The sequence below is a fragment of the Gracilinanus agilis genome, chromosome 2, assembly GCF_016433145.1.
Source record: "Gracilinanus agilis isolate LMUSP501 chromosome 2, AgileGrace, whole genome shotgun sequence".
NCBI lineage: Eukaryota > Metazoa > Chordata > Mammalia > Didelphimorphia > Didelphidae > Gracilinanus > Gracilinanus agilis.
In genome coordinates this window covers 577,739,598-577,756,318 of record NC_058131.1, presented here as the reverse complement: position 1 = coordinate 577,756,318, position 16,721 = coordinate 577,739,598, and positions in this window count along the sequence as shown.

Here is a 16,721-nt window from a genome sequence, read left to right as displayed (position 1 = left end):
CACACACACACACACACACACACACACACACACACACACACACACACTTCCTCAGAAGTCAGAGCCTTTAAGCTAACTGGGGAGCTCCAAGTTCACGTTGAAAGTAAAAATTGCAAAGTTAACTTACACAGTTGCTTTGGTTAGCAGTTCCAGAAGACTTATGAGTCACACATTCTTTTCCTTATTTCTCTCCTTGATGAGGATATGTAACACCCATTAACATTAATGGAAGCCTACTGCAGAGAGCAAGAGCAGAAAACAGGCCCCTTTGTATGCAACTTTTAAGAGTGAAAGTTGCTGTTTGCTTGGCAGATTAAAAAATAATTATTATTATTCATTTGCTGTGGAATCATAAATTTGTTTACTAGCTCTCCAATGGGGGAATAGATGTCCTATTCTTCCTTGTTAAAATGTACTTTTTAATAGAAGGTTATTTCCTTAACTATCCTCTTCAAGGAACCTTGCACAAACTCATCAGTTTCACCCCATAATTTATGGACTATTGGCCATGAAATAACTGAGGTCAGAGAAAATGCTTGTAGGCCCAAGGCTGCTCATGGGAGGTCCTGTGGTTCCTGTGGCCTCTGGGATTTCCTCGTGGGAAGGATTGGAGCCAAGGCAATGTGTATATTAAAAAAAGAATCCAATACTACTAAGCTATGATACCCATTTGAAAGAGACAGACAGACAAGTAGGCAGCCAGAAAAATAGAAAAATGTGAATATGGTCAAAAAGAAGCAGTTTATGCCATGCTATGATTTGTTATAGTAGTTCTCTTAACTTAGTTTCTATAAACTATTTTTAAAATATTTTGATAACTTATTTTAACATAATTGGTATAATTTATAATCCTACTTATTTTATTATATACATTTAAAAACATTCTGAAAAGAAGTCCACGGGAATTGCCAGACTGCCAAAAAGATATTTGGCACATAATAGAAGACTAAGAACCCTAAATATTCTGTAAGAAAATGGTGGATAGTAAATTTATTTATGAGCTGTTACATTTGTTGTACTTTGTTTCATGCCATAGTTAGTGCCTGTCATACCCATTGTAACTTCTTTGTAACAAAGGAAATAGCTAAGTAAAATCAATCAAGGCAACAGCCTCAAATATCAACAAGCATACTATTCTTTATTTAAAGGCCTCCAGTTTCCTACATCAAAGAGGGAGTGTATTTCATCATCTGATCTGATGGAGTGATATTAGTCATTACTTTTTGCATCTTTAAAAAAATAAAATAGAATCTCATTCACTAAAGGCATTAAAACCCTGAATAGAATCTTCGATTTCAATCAATAATCCAAACACAATTGTTACCAAGGTAATAAAAGTTATTGGTTATAATGTTACAGGTAATAATGTAGACAAGATTTGAACTCATGATCTGTGATTCCAAATTAATCACTGTTTCCACTTTACCATGCTGCCTCATATACATTTTCTTTCTAGATTAATTTACTGAAAAACATAGGCATCTAGAACTTTGCCCTCAAAGTCTCTACACTGTACATACCATTTGCTCCACTACTACATAAATTCTACCACAACCACTGTCACCACCCCTCCTGACAAAGAAGTAAAAGCAAAGCGAAAAGATCCATGTGTAACAAAAAATAATAGTTGTACGTTTTGTTGTAGCAAAGAATTGGAAAGAAATTCATCTGTCAATGAGCATTTATTATGCTCCTATTATTTTCCAGGCAATTTTTGCTGGGTTCTTGGGATACAAACAAAATGAATGAAACAGCCCCAATTCACAAGGTATACAAATATGTACCAGGTGAACTTGATCAGGGATTTGCTAATAAACTCCACATATAATGGAATATTGTTGTACTGTAAGAAATGCAAAACATGCTAGATTCAGAGAAACTTGGGAAGATTTATATGAATTGATGCAAAGCAAAGTGAATAAAACCGGATGAATAATTCACAAGGACCAAAATAATATAAATAAAAACTTTGAAGACTTTTCAAACTCAACCAAGTGACCAATTCTGACTTTAGAAGACTGATAATGAAATATGCCTCTTACCTCTTTACACAGAGGTGACAGGAGTACAAATTTAGGCATACATGCTCAGACACAGACAATATATTAAATTTCTTTGCTCAAGTAAATTTACTTATTATCAAGGAAGGCTTCTATTTGGGGCTGGGAGGTGGATTTCAGTGGAATTATCATTTAAAGTAGTTGCCAAAAGAATAAGGGGCAATAAAACACTTAAAAATGTAGAGAAGAAAACAAAAAGAAGTCCATAAAGGGATGCAAACAGGACTGTGTTATTACTAACATATTACAGTTATCTAACATGCTTAAAAATTAAATTATATATGACATCATGATTTCATATTTAATACTCTTTTTATTCTCCTTTATTGAAATGTTAATATTTGTTGATGTTTGTTAAGTTCATGTTAAAAGAGAATATAAAACATTTAGACTTTGTTTTAAAGGAACAAAATCTAGTTGAACATACAATTTATTCTAATAGATCATATATGTGTTTATCTTTGAATACCAACCTCTTAGGCCACACAGTGCCTCATAAAAGAAGTTTGAGAAATATTTGTTGAACTTAATTAAGTTGGGAAATCAAGACCAACTCTATTCTCAGCTCTGTTCTCTAGCTAGAAGCATAAGCTTAGGCAGCTCATTTCTTCTACATGGACCTTATTGTCTTTAACCAGAAAATTATGGATTTGGAATATATGATCTCTAAAATGCCTTCCAGTGCTAATTTTCTGGCCTTATATATTTAAATACAATTTAAATATAATATATATAGTATGTTTTACATGTATGTGGGTGAATTATGTATTAACATATATGAGTTGCTATTTTATATATAAGAAAAAAAATTTTAAGTATGGTAATATCAATGAATGTTGCCTGGATAACAACTCCTGTCTTGTCAGATGCCAACATGGCATGAAACCTCTCCCCAGCTCATTCCATTCAGCACAAAAAAAAATGTTTTCCTTTTATATCTTCCCTTTGCCATTGACCAGACAAACTGACTCCAGAGAGAACTCTGCTTATCAAGGTTTTAGCATGTGCTCATGGATAGCTGTGAAATAGTATTTGACAATATCTGAAAACCACTATGGGATGTAGCGAGCACAAGGAAGGTAGTAAGCATGGCAGGCCAACTCCAAGACAGGAAAGTAGAGTTCTACACCACTTCTCCATGTAAGGATGCCAGGCTAGTAAGCGCGCACACACACAAAAAGTTATTGAATAAACAAATAAATGAGCTTCCCTGGGACTTAACAGCCTATAATGTCATTAAATATTCCAAGTGTTGGACTTTGACCAAGAGCCTATATTTGCCATTACTAGGTGTCTCTGCTAATACATTTTAAACTCTTTTTTTCTCTTTATACCAAAATCAAAGTCATCAGCATGGGGTGAGGGGTGGGAGATTATCTTCCTTGTATATATTTGTTCATATCACAATGCCTTCTGCAAAGTAAGTGTAAAATAAATATTTCATGTATCAAAATGCTTTCAGAGTATATTGTTTGCTTTGAGGGAGAATTATCCATATTCTATATAGAAATATTTTTATGTATTGTTGTTCCATTATTCAGTTGTGTTTGGCTCTTTGTGAGCCTATGGACCACAGCACACCAGTAATGTCCATGGGGTTTTCTTGGCAAAGATCCTGAAGTGGTCTGTCATTCCCTTCTCTGGTGAATTAAGGCAAACAGAAGTTAAGTGACTTGCCCAGGGACACACAGTCAGTAATTATCCGAGTTCAGATTTGAACTCAGGTTTCCCTCAATCTGGGCCCACTGAGTCACCTACCTGCTTCTATTACACATATAAATATTATATATCTATATTATCTATAGCAATATCTATGTTACATCATAGTAATCATGTTATGTTATAACAGCAAAAAATACATTAACCTAATATTCTCCTCTCCACCTTGGTATTTTTTCAAAAGGAATAAATGATGATGTTTATTCCATTATGAGAGGTAAATGGAATAGCGGACAGAGGGTTGGCTTGCAGGCAGATAAATTAGGTTCAAGTCCTACCTCTGACACCTATTGCAATCACTGGCAAATTAAATGACTAATCTGTGCCACAAACAAGACGGTAACTTCTGGTTGGGTTTCTGATTTGATGGAAGAATTCTCCACACTGGGCATTCCTTACAGATAGGAAATCACTCTTACCTTTAGTGATTGTACAAACCAGGGCAGTCCTCATTGTGTTTACCTTAATCATTGCTGAATAAGACAGGTATCCTCTTTGAAACCCTGCATCACAGAATTTATTGTTGTTTTAGTCATGTCTGACTCTTTGTGACCCTATTTGGGTTTTCTTGGCAAAGATACTGAAGTTATTTGTCATTTCCTCCTCCAGATCATTTTTCAGCTGAGGAAACTGAGGAACACAGGAAGTCCAACCACAGAATTAGTGTGACTATGAAACAACTAACAATGACAGGGGTTTACACATTGGGCCTGTGAGTTCACTGAGCTAAAGAGTTCATGGGTAGGAAAACTCCCTCTAAGGGGAGCTAGATGGCTCAGTAGATAAAGAACCAGGCATAGAAAAAGGAGGTACTGGTTCAAATTTGACCTCACACACTTCCTAGCTGTGTGACACTGGGCAAGTCATTTAACCCAGTTGCCTAGCCCTTATTGCTCTTCTGCTTTGGAATTGATGCTTAATATTGATTCTAAGATAGGAGGTAAAGGGTTGTTGTTTTTTTAAAGAAAAAAGGGATGAATGAAAAGAAAACTCCCTTTAACCATTCCAATTAACACCTTCTCTTAGAGAGTTGCCTAGATCACTGAGATGTTAAATGGCCTTTCCAAGGTCAAATAGTCACTAAGTGTCAGAGTCACACTTGAACCCGGGTCTTCTTGATTCCAAAGCATATCTTTACTCCATCATACTGGCTTCCCTTTATAGGCTCAGAAAGATGATTATGGCACTGATGACTAGTTTATAATCACAGGGCTAATACATATCAGAAATGAGATTTCAACCTAGTGTCCCTGCTTTCAAAGCTTAGCCATCCTGTCAAGCTACTTTCTGACAATGAAATATAGATCACCATTTTTTCTTCTGAAAAATACAAAGGGGAGACTATGCTAAATTACCGTAATTTTGTAATAAAGATAATAATGATACATTTATAGAGAGCTTTAAGGCCTGTAAAACACTTTCCTTATAACTACCCTGTGAGTTAGGGCATAAGAGAATGATTGGCAGCAATAGTCTCCCTGTTTACACTTATCTTTCTATTTTTCCCCTCCTTCCCACCCCATTCTACCTTTTTCCATAATAAATAAGAGAAAGCCTTTGACTGGGTTCTAACACATTCACATCACTGGCTCTGGCCTGTCCAAGGATTTGATTTAAACATTTTGCAGGCCTCTAGCTTCATTTAGAATTACAATGCAAATGCTTTGCTCCCCTATTATGGACTCTACTTCTTCTGTTCTAATGTCTCATTTGTGTCCTTCTGTAGACCTTAATGGCTCAGAGACATTTGCATTCATTCTCATTTTTCCTGACATTTATAAAAAGTCCTCTCATTCTAGAAGTAAAAATCCATACAGCTCTTCCAAAATGCTATTTTCCAGGTCCTTCTGGGAACCAATATTTATATTTCTCTACTTCAAGAGCACTGGACTTAAAGACAGAAAATATCGAGTTGAATTCTGGTTCTGACCCTTGAATCAGATCTTACCTTGGGAAAAAACACTTTCATTTGCTACTCTGCAAAATGAAGGGATTGGAGAACCTGGGAAGTCTATTTAATAGATAAAAACTAGCTTATTTCTATCACTTTAAGGTTTATAAAACACTTGACCTAGCTTGTCTCATTTGATCCTCATAACAACCCTAGAATGGTATGCATTGTTTTTATCTCCATTTTACAGATGAGGAAACTGAGGCACAATGAGGTTAAATGACTTACTCGGGGACACACAGCTATTAGAGTCTGAGAGAGGGTTTGAACTCATATCTACCTGCCTCCATATATGACCCTCTATCCCCAGCACCCCCAGGAAAACAGTGAGGTAAATGAAAGGATTCTGCTCCTGTTGGAATTTCTTGTTCTTATCTAGAGGCTGATGGTCTACTATAATTTAGAAATTTCCATAATAAGTACTATCAGATTCTCTCTCCCATGAACCAAGATCAGTCATGGCAGTTCTAGAAACAACGAAATAAGGACTGACTATACAAAATAACTTCCTGTGGAAAGAGATTAGAAAAATCTGAGTTTGAATCCTCCCTTGGACATGTAATCGCTGGGTGTCCCTGAATGAGTCATTTAACCTCATTTTGCTTCAGTTTCTTCATCTGTAAAATAGAGATAAGTACAATATACACTGCTCCAGGGTTGCTGTGAAGATCAAGTGGGATAAAGTATATAAAACATTTTGCGAATCTTAAAATATGGCATATTTTAAGTATATTAAAATACTTTAAATACTAAAATTCTGGAGTCAGAGAACTTAAATTTAAATCTCGATTTTGCTACTTAATTTCTGTGTGATGTCGGGCTATTCACACACCCCACATCACGTCTCAGTTACAACATCTATAAAATGGAGGGAGGGGGGAGTAGGCAGAAAGAAGAGAACAAGATGACCTCCTAGTTCCCTCCCTTCCAAATCTATAATCCAATGAACAGGACACAGTTATTACCACTACCAAAAACATTATTCTTCCTTGGGTACCAAGTGTTAATTAGATAGCTTGTTATCCTGCAGGGGGTTATTTCATGACTGCTAGAATCCATAAGAAAGACTCAGGATGTGATTAAGCCTGTAGTCAATTGTGGGAGCAAGATCCTTCACCAAAATCACTTTCTATTACCATAAAAAAAACCCAAAGGGCAGGGTGTAGGAGTGGGTGGAAGTGAGGGTAGTGGGTTCCTCCTCCCTGGCAGTCCTCAAGCAAAGGCAAGATGAGTATTTGTTGGGCATGCCACAGAGAGATTCCTTTTTGGTATGGGTTGTGCCAGATGGCCTTTATTGTCCCTTTCCATATCTAGGGCTTTGTGATTCTTTGAAATTCATGACAACATTAAAAAAAGCAAAGACTTAGTGTTTATTGCTATAATCCTCCCCCTTGTAGAGTAAATATGAGAAAGATGTCAAGGTTAGAGTGATTTTTTTTTGCAGAAGACATACTCTTACAATATTAGACTTTTGACACTGAAATGAAATATTCCTCTTTCTAATGGGTCTTTTGCAAAGAGATAACCTCTATCATAAGAGCAAATAGGCAATGCATGGAGGAATAGACTTTGAAAATAGTAAACCATTTTTCTGCTAGGGATGGTAGTGGCCAGGAAGTGCAACAAGGATTGTGGAGAGATAAAAAAAACTCAAAACAGGATGTTCTTCAAAATGGTAGGTGGTGGACTAACATCATAATATTTCCTTATTCAGAAGAAAAGAGTCAAGTACTGACTTTGTTGTGTGATCTTAGGCAAGCCACTGGCCTGCTCTCATCTTCAATTGACTGTTTCCTCATATAAAAAATGAGGAGCTTACACTAGAAGTGCATAAATCCTGTCATTCTTGCTGGACTACTTGGAGAAATAGTTAAGAGACATACTCTCTTCTAGCATGTTTGTGAGAAGGAAGGAGATGAAGATCATAGAAATCACAGACTTATAGGCTCATAAAATGAATATTTGGAGCTAGAATCAACCTTAGATGTCATCAAGAGGGTTTAATCATTTCATTTTAAAGACAAGCAAACCAGGGACCAAAGATGTTAAATAACTTATCCAGGGTCACACAGCAAATTAGTTTCCAAGGTAGGATTTGAACCCAGGTCTTCCTGACTCCAGGTCTAGCAATCTACCTATTATACTACGCTGTCTTTCTATCATCTTCAAGAAGACTTCAAAAACTTCAGCAATTGTTTATGTACACATAAGTGTCATCTCAGAAGAACTTGTTAAACTAAAATGAACAAGGAAGAAGCCTTGTTGAAGTGAAAAAACAAACAAAACTTTGAGCCCCTGAGGTGTTCAGGACCATAGACAGGCCCATGCCTAGATTTAAATGGACACTCATCAGTTGTGTTTATGTCCCAAGATAATGGGCCAAACAGCTCAAGAGTCAGAGTTGATTGGGAAGCACTACCTAAGATCTTCCTCCTTTCCAGTCAGAGGTTCCCTGGACAACAGAACAAAGATAAAACCTTGAAGAAATATCAACAGTCTTGTTTGGGCAAACATCCACCATGGTCTAAATTTTACAACATCCAATTGGAGTTAGCAATCAAATTTCTATTTCCTGACAGCTATGGAATGTTTTTAGAGAAAAGAACCCCCAATTTCACAGTCACAGTCAGCAGCTCTAGACAGCTGCAAATGAATTCTGGGGCATTATGGTTGGAAAAGGTTAGTTACCCTTGGCTGAAAATATCCAAGGATGGTGCTGGGGAACTCTTGCCCTCTTAGCTCCCTGGGACCAGAACTGAGGAGGAACTGGTGGGAAGATTACCCAAAACTCAGTTCCCTGGGCAGGAAAAGAAGATGCCAGTAGCCACGCCTCTTAATCCAGAGCCTTTTGCAAGCCTCTGGACATACAAGTTTAAGACTAAGTCTCTAGTCAGTCCTTTGAGGAAGGTTCAGGGAGGGACTAGAACTTGCTGAGACTAAGGCCATCCCTTTTCTCATAGCAGTCTTTCAGATGTTGGCTTCCTCATGCCCAGTCCTAACGAGGTCTCTGAAAGTCAAGGGAAGACTGACATTTAAATCTCTTTGGGCTTTCATTTTTTACAGGAGTGGGAAGCTGAGTTGGTGCCTGAAAGCAGATAGAGTACATCAAAAAATATCATCATTCTAAATACTGTGATTTGAAGCCATTTTTCACTGCCACAGTGGGGAAAAAAAAAGAAAGGCAATAGTGGGACAGTCTCTGAAGGCAATGTTTACTGTTCTTGGGAAAGTGACATGTTGGGGGACTGCTGACAAGTCTGTCAAAATGTCTTCTGAAATTTAACTATTAATAATAATAAAAAACAACAAATAAAACTCTGAATTAATCTGGCATCTTTCATCTCTAGATATCAAAGAATGTCACCAGCATCCCTGATAACAACATGCCTGTGAAGTGCCTAAGTGTAAGCTTCATTATTCCCCTTTGGCAGATGAAAACACAGAGACACCAAGCAACTCGCTCATGGCCACACAGTGAAACACCGGTAATCAGCTTGGAGGAGAAATCTCTCATAATGACTATGTTGTGCCCTTTAGATAGTTCAGGAGAATGTATTCACCCAGAAGTGATGGCAATGAAGAGGTGACTGGATTCATTTTGTACAGAGAACTCAGTTTGGGTGCACTTTGAAAAAACTAGAAATAAATCCATCCCCCTAAAGGCACTTGAGAAGTGTCAAAGATAGATAGGGAGGCACGAAGGTCCATCATGTGCAAGGCCCTAGACCAGATGCTGTGGGACTCCAGCAGTAGCCATGATCCTAATCTCTGAGAAACTCACAATCTAATGTGTAAAGCAGAATGCTGTTTTTTTCTGTCTCTACCAAAAATGGCACAAGGACATCCACATCAACAGCATATATGACCACATTTAATATACATGCCATCCTTCATATTCAAAGTTGACATTAGTGACCCTCCCCATAAACTTAAAGGATTTTTAAAAATATTTTTTTCAGATAGTAGAGATGAGTTTACACTGTTCTACAAACATTCTTTTTCTTTTTTCACAAATGCACTGGCAAAATGGTTGTTCATGATGGAGATGCATTCTGTGGCCAACAAAGCAAGCAAGATTTACAAAACCAAATATGGTTCAGACGTATAATACTTGGTATCAATGTTTGACTTGTAAGTCCTGAAGTAAATCATCCCACCTGCTATTATAGGTTACTGATGCACACAGGTGGGTAGGTATGAAAACAACTCGAATAATAAGAGCTAGGTGAGAGACTTTAACACGTAGTGTAAAGGGTCTGAGACTGGAAGTCAGGAAACCTTGATTCTACCCTCGCCTTCACTTCTAACTTTCTTTGTGTTCTCAGGGTAAGTGTTGGGTTTCTTTGAGACTCAATTTCCTCATCTATAAAATGAGGTTGAACAAGTTGACCTTTAAGCCCCCTTCCACTTCTAACTTTCTGTGGCCTTTTGATCTGATAGATCTTATTTTTAGGGGTTTGTCAAGCATCCTGTAACGGGAAGACTGGGCAATTAGGATCTAGTCCTCAAAGCATAATCTTTGCCTGTTGCCAATCCATGACAGAGGCTTGGTGAGCCTGCTTCTGGAAGCATATCATTATTTGTAACAAAGGGGTCTGTCTCCAATATGCTTAATGCATGGTAAAGGTAAGTGTTAACTGGCTACTGAACCAGAACTGAGGTTGTATAGAGTAAGTGTAGGAAACACAGTAGATGAGACAAGCAGCACATGAGCACTGAAAGATGGAAGGTGTTGTCAGTTAGTCAACTAGCATTTATGAGTGTCTACTCTGCTCCAGGCATTGTGCTAAGGGTTGGACAAGCATGAAAGGATTTAGCCTTGAAAAGGTGCCTGCTTCCCTCAGCCCAGTGGTAGATGGATCGGGCATCTAAGATGCTCTATCTTGCAAGCAGGGAAGCAAAACACTTGGCACCCAGAAGAGAATTTTTTGGTGAGAAAAATCTATGTAACTATCACTTTAATCCGGAGCTTATTTGCCTAGGACTGAGGCTAGATATAAGAGTGCTCTATTTCAGAGGTGGAGACATTTTTATACTTTGGTCTTGCCATATCTTTTCAGTAAGTCCCTATATAAAAGTTAATTTATGTCAATTGCTTATTGATGATATTAAGGAGATATTATTAATTATACTGGGGGTACTAATCACCAACGATAGTATTGGATAGAGCATATAATAACGAAGGCTTAAGCTGGCTTCCTGGCTCCCTGGCTTCCTTTAAGTTCCAATTCAAATCCTATTTTCTATAGTAAGCTTTTTGCCAACCATCTTATTTCTGGTGTCTTCCTTCTATTAATTAATTCCTATTTATCCTCTATATACATTTTTTAAATTATTTTTTTAGAAAATTTTTCCACAGTTACATGATTCATGTTCTTTCTCTCTCCCCTCAGCCAACCCCCCTGCCCATAACTGACACACATTTCCACTGGGTTTTATATGTGTCATTGATCAAGATCTATTTCCATATTATTGATAGTTGCACTGGGGTGGTTGTTTAGAGTCTACATCCCCAATCATATCCACATCAACCCATGTGTTCAAGCAGTTGTTTTTCTTCTGTGTTTCTACTCCCATAGTTCTTCCTCTGAATAACGTTCTTTCTCATAAATCCCTCAGAATTGTTCTGGATCATTACATTGCTGCTAGTAGAGAAGTCCATTACATTCTATTGTACCACAGTGTATCAGCCTCTGTGTTCTATATACATTTTTATTTGTACATATTTATTTGCTTGCTTTTTCTTTTATTAGATTGTAAGGCAGAGACTTCTATTTGTCTCTTTTTATATCTCCAGCACTTAGCATAGTGCCTGACACATGGCAGAGGCTTAATAAATGCCCCTCAGTGGTACCTCTATATCCATAAGGGGCAAATGTTCTGGATGCATTTCCTGGGAACCCAGCTTGCTAAGACAAGTGTGAATTAGGAGAGATATGAGAGACAGCTTGAATGCCAGACTCTCCATTCAGATTTAATATTTGAACAAAAGAGGCACACATAAGTCACCGAATATAATTGCTTTTCCTAACAGCAAGTATGTGCAACCAGGGTAGAGTGGCACTAAGCATCTCTGTTTTGGCACACCCCCAAACAAAAATCCTCTTTGGTCATCAGGACAATATATAATGAAGGACATGACGTGGACAGTGATTTTCAGAAATCTACTTGGAGTTTTTTAAGCCTTTAGGTGAGGAAGAAGATGTATAGAGAGTAAATTGGGGTCAATCAGGAGATGGCTTTGTCTCCTTTTAGAGAAAACTAAGCCTTAAGGCTTAGAGAAGAAGGAAAGGCCTGGCTTTCTCCAGGTTGCGAGTAAGAAGAAAGAAGCTCTCTGAAAGAAATGCAGGGGGATATTAGAACTATTACTGGAGAATCAATCCAGAGTCCTGTCACTTACTTGGCTCAGCTGCTATATCTCTGGCTGGATTTTCTGACCTTTCCATGCTCAGAAGGTTTTAGGTTAGTTCATTCTTCTTCATATATTCATTCACTTAAGAGCAGGAAAGAATGAAACACAACTAAAACAGAAGGACAGCAAAGCCATGTGTTCATAGGGCCGTGGTGGTTAAGGATGGGGAACAAAGGACCTAAGAGACCCCTCTGCAAGTCAGTGCTATGCAGAAGTTTTTGACTTGCTAGCCAGTAGGGAAAGAAAAAGATCAAATATTTCCATTAGAGTCTTTTGTATAAACATTCACTTCTGACTCAGAAGACAATAAAAAGGCTTTTTTATTCACCACACAGAAAAAAGTCATAGAATATCTATGTATGTTCTAAATCAAGGTCAAGGCTTCTCCATAACACATTTCCAAAAAGCAGGCTCACTACCCATCTACCCTTTCTGTTGTCATTTCAGTTCTATTTAGAGGAGGTGGGCCTTGAATCTTCTATGTCATGCATCCCTCTGGAAGTCTGATGAAGCCTACAGACCTCTTCTCAGAATAACATCTTTCAATAGGTAAAAGAGAAGGAAAAGGATTTCAAAGGAAATTAATTACACCAAAGTGAAATATAATTTGTTTTCCATATAAGTTCACAGATACCCTGAAATCTATCCCTGGAATTCAGGTAAAAATCCTTGATGTAGATGAAAAAGGGCCCACAGTCCTTGGGCCACAAGCCTAGTCCTTGAATGATTTTCCATAGTTCGGAATGCACATTATCGAACCAGTTTGCTCCTGGCAGGCACTCCATCAGTACCTCCTGCCTGTGATGACTTAGTACTAAGATTTCCTTCTCTGGCCTTCCTTCTCCCTCCTCCTCTGATTCATCAAACATTTAGGTAATTAACTGGCAACAGACACACACACACAAAAAGTAATATCCCACCCCCAATAACAGTGTGCGATGTTCAATTTCATTTTTCAAGGAGAATGATTAGAAGTTCAAACACAAGATAACCACAGACAAATGTGTTGACAGCCAAAATCAGCTAGGAGGCTTCAGTGAAACAGAGCCATATCTCAGCAAAGCCCTGCTCAGAGAACACTGATCCTTAAATCAGCAGCCTTCCTCTCACACCCTTAGAATACAGAAAACACTACCAGCTGCACTGAGCTAAAATGCTAGAGAAGATAACTTGTGGTAGCAAACATATGAGTGCCTTATGCTATTATCCTATGCACAATCATATAGACACAGACACTGGCACACGCTCACACAACCATTTCAATTATTTTCATAGAACTCATCAGCACTTTCTGTTATTTGTATCCACTGATAAATAACGTCGAACAATAGAAACTCGGAGTTGGAAGAGGCTGGAGAGGTCACCCAGGCCAACCCATCCCTGAAGAAGGATCTCCTTCACAACATACCTGACAAGCAATCTTCCATCCATTGCTTAAAGGCCTCAACTGTGGGGGAAACCAGGTCCCTTCCATATTTGAATGTCTCATCCTTGCCTTCTTTCAGTTCACATCTATTGCTCCAAGGTCTGCTACCTGGGACCAGATGCAACTAATCAAATTCCTTTTCCAGGTGAGAGTCCTTCAAATAGTCAGATCTCATGCCCCACTTAAGTTTTTTCTTCCCAGGGATAAACAACACCTGTTCTTTTGTTCATTCTTTCAAATAAGTCAAATAGGGGAAACAGTTGCCTTGGTTATATGTCTCTATTTTCTGATACGAAAGAAAAGGGATTGAAATAAATACAAAAACAATACTCTAACTTTGTAGAAGCCCTTTTACACTATTATTATGTGACCTTCACAACAACCCTATGAGTTATGTAGGACCAGTATTAGTATTATTCCCATTTGACGGGTAAAGAGACTAAAGCATGCAGATATTTCCTGAAGGTTAATAATGGGAAGAATTAAAGACAACAGGAAAGAGTAGAAAGAGTCCTGGAATATGTAACTTGGACTCCCACTCCTGGGGACTCTAGACTTTGAGAAGCGATAGTCTTGTCTTATCTTGTCTGGAACCAAATCACCTTGCCATTCCAAACCATAGTGCTACATAGAGCCCTTCTGTTGGCCCACTTCGAGTTCTTTCTTCCATCCGTGTATTGTCTTCCCTCATTAGAGCATAATCTCATAGAGGGCAGAGACTATCCTGCTGCCCTTTATTTTGATCCTCACTGCTTAACCCAGGTCCTCTGATGTCAAACACAAAGTTCTTTCCATTAAAATATAGATTCTAGGTTTGCTTCTGTTTCTAATGGTGTGATCATTGGTATTTATTTTTTTCCCTTTTATTATTATTAAAATATTACTTTATTTCCCTAGTCTTGTTTCATGTTCTGTAAAATGAGGAAGAAGGGCTAGATCATTTCTATTCCTTTTTCTAGATATCAAATTCTCTGAATTGAAATGAGATTCTAAAAGTGCTTTGAGATCATCAGGAATACTTATTATGGGGGCTATCACTAAGGGACCCTGGGAAAAACACACTGTGTACTATCTCTGCCTTTCCATTCCCCTCTTCCCTGCCTGAGCCCATTTTCTATAGGCGAAATGAACAGTAAGGGCATCCTTGAGGGGGAAAAAGGTCATACCTTTCATCAGATCGGTTTTCTCTTGACATCCTGTATGTGAGACAGTTGCCTGAGGGGAAGGGAATTTTGATGGGGAGAAGAGAAACATAAGGAAAAGGGTAAAACAATTTTGGAGCATGAAGCCTACTGGACTGAGCATGGGGGAGGCACGGAGCCGAGTGCAGTTTGGGCAGCTAGAGGGAAATCTAAAGATAGTGCCAAGAGATCATAGGATCAAGGATTTTGAACCAGAAGGGAGTTTGAATGTCAGCAAGTCCAAACCCCTCATTTTACAGATGAAGAACCTGAAGCTAAGAGAGATTAAGAGCAAGGATTGTTTCACGCTTTGTGTCCATATCCTTCCCCCAGTACCTAGCACTGTGCCTGGCACAAAGTAGGCACAATAAATGCTTGTTGTTTGATTGATTGCTCGCTCACTATTACGCTAAGATTAAGTGACAGAGTCTCAATTCAACTACAAAGCGACAGCTCTTCTTTCCCACTGCACCAGGCTGCCTCCCATGAGCAAAGGGGCAGAAAAAAACGACAAAGGGGCTCCCAAAATAAAAATGAATATTTTGCCTAGGACTAGACTTACTTTTAGTGACCTTCTTCTCTTATGGACTCAAATGAGAAATGTTTGTAAAATATAAAACCTAGCATAGAGTAGGTGCTTAAGAAATTCTTGTTGCTTACCTTTCCTGGTTTTAACAGTCATGTGTTTGATAGATCTTTAAGAATAGACTCATTGGGGAAGAGAGGTTATGGTTCTCCTGGAGCCTGCCTGCCTCCCTGCCCCCAATTGGAGTCAGCTGGTGCCCCTTCCTCCCATTCCCACAACTCCCTAAAAAGAACAATAGTGGTGTGATGAAAACAGCCACATCAGCTTGTCTCAATTGTCACCTATCCAACTGAGACCACAAAAGTTGGGTGGTATCTCCACCTCTCCCTTCACACACACACACACACACACACACACACACACACACACACACACACACAATTCCTAAGACAAAAAGGTCACAATCTTTTTTCTGTAAATTTTTCTCTTTGACTATCAATAGAGATCTAGTTATTCTCAGATTTCCAGAACTCAGGAAATGGAACTCATCCTCATGTTATCAATGTAAAAAGTAAAATGAACTATTTGTGGGCTAAATCAAAATAGAACTGTGTCTGGCAAACTCATTTTTCTCAGGCACTGCTGCTCCCCAAGATACATTGTATACTGATCGGGGAAAGAAAAACAATGGCGAATGCCAGCTGCCATTGATCACTCGTTTCATGTGCAGAATGAATCCTTAATCACTGTCTCTCTGGAAAGAAAGGGGAAATTGAGATGGATACTGGAGTGCCAAAGGCAGAGAGCTCTGTAATTGGGGCTCTTTCATTAAAACTTTGGAGCTTAATAAGTCAACCAGTGGTTGTTCATCACAGTCTGGCATTTTTCAGCCACCATCTTGGCTGACTGCTAACATGCCCCAGTAAAGTGACTCTCGTTTGACAGGCACTGGACGGTGCGTCCTCACTTTAAGCTAAGGCTGAGGAGTTCTGTACTGAACCAGCTCTTTCCTCCTTTCACGGGGCACTCAAGGTCTTTCACAGCCTGACCTAAATCTATTTTTTAAACCCTAATATCTTTTATACATATCCTTCTATATTAATTTTATTTATTACAGGGCTAGGCAATGGGGGTTAAGTGACTTGCCCAGGGTCACACAGCTAGGATGTGTCTGAGGCCAGATTTGAACCTAGGACCTCCTGTCTCTAAGCCTGGCTCTCAATCCACTGAGCCATCCAGCTGCCCCCCCAAATCTATTTTTTAAAGCCTTAACTTCCATATTAGAATCAATATTATGTATGGGTTCCAAGGCAGAAGAGTGGTAAGGGCTAGGCAATAGGGGTGAAGTGACTTGCCCAGGGTCACACAGCTGGGAAGTATCTGAGGCCAGATTTGAACCCTGAACCTCCCTTCTCTGGGCCTGAATCTCAATCCACTGAGCCACCC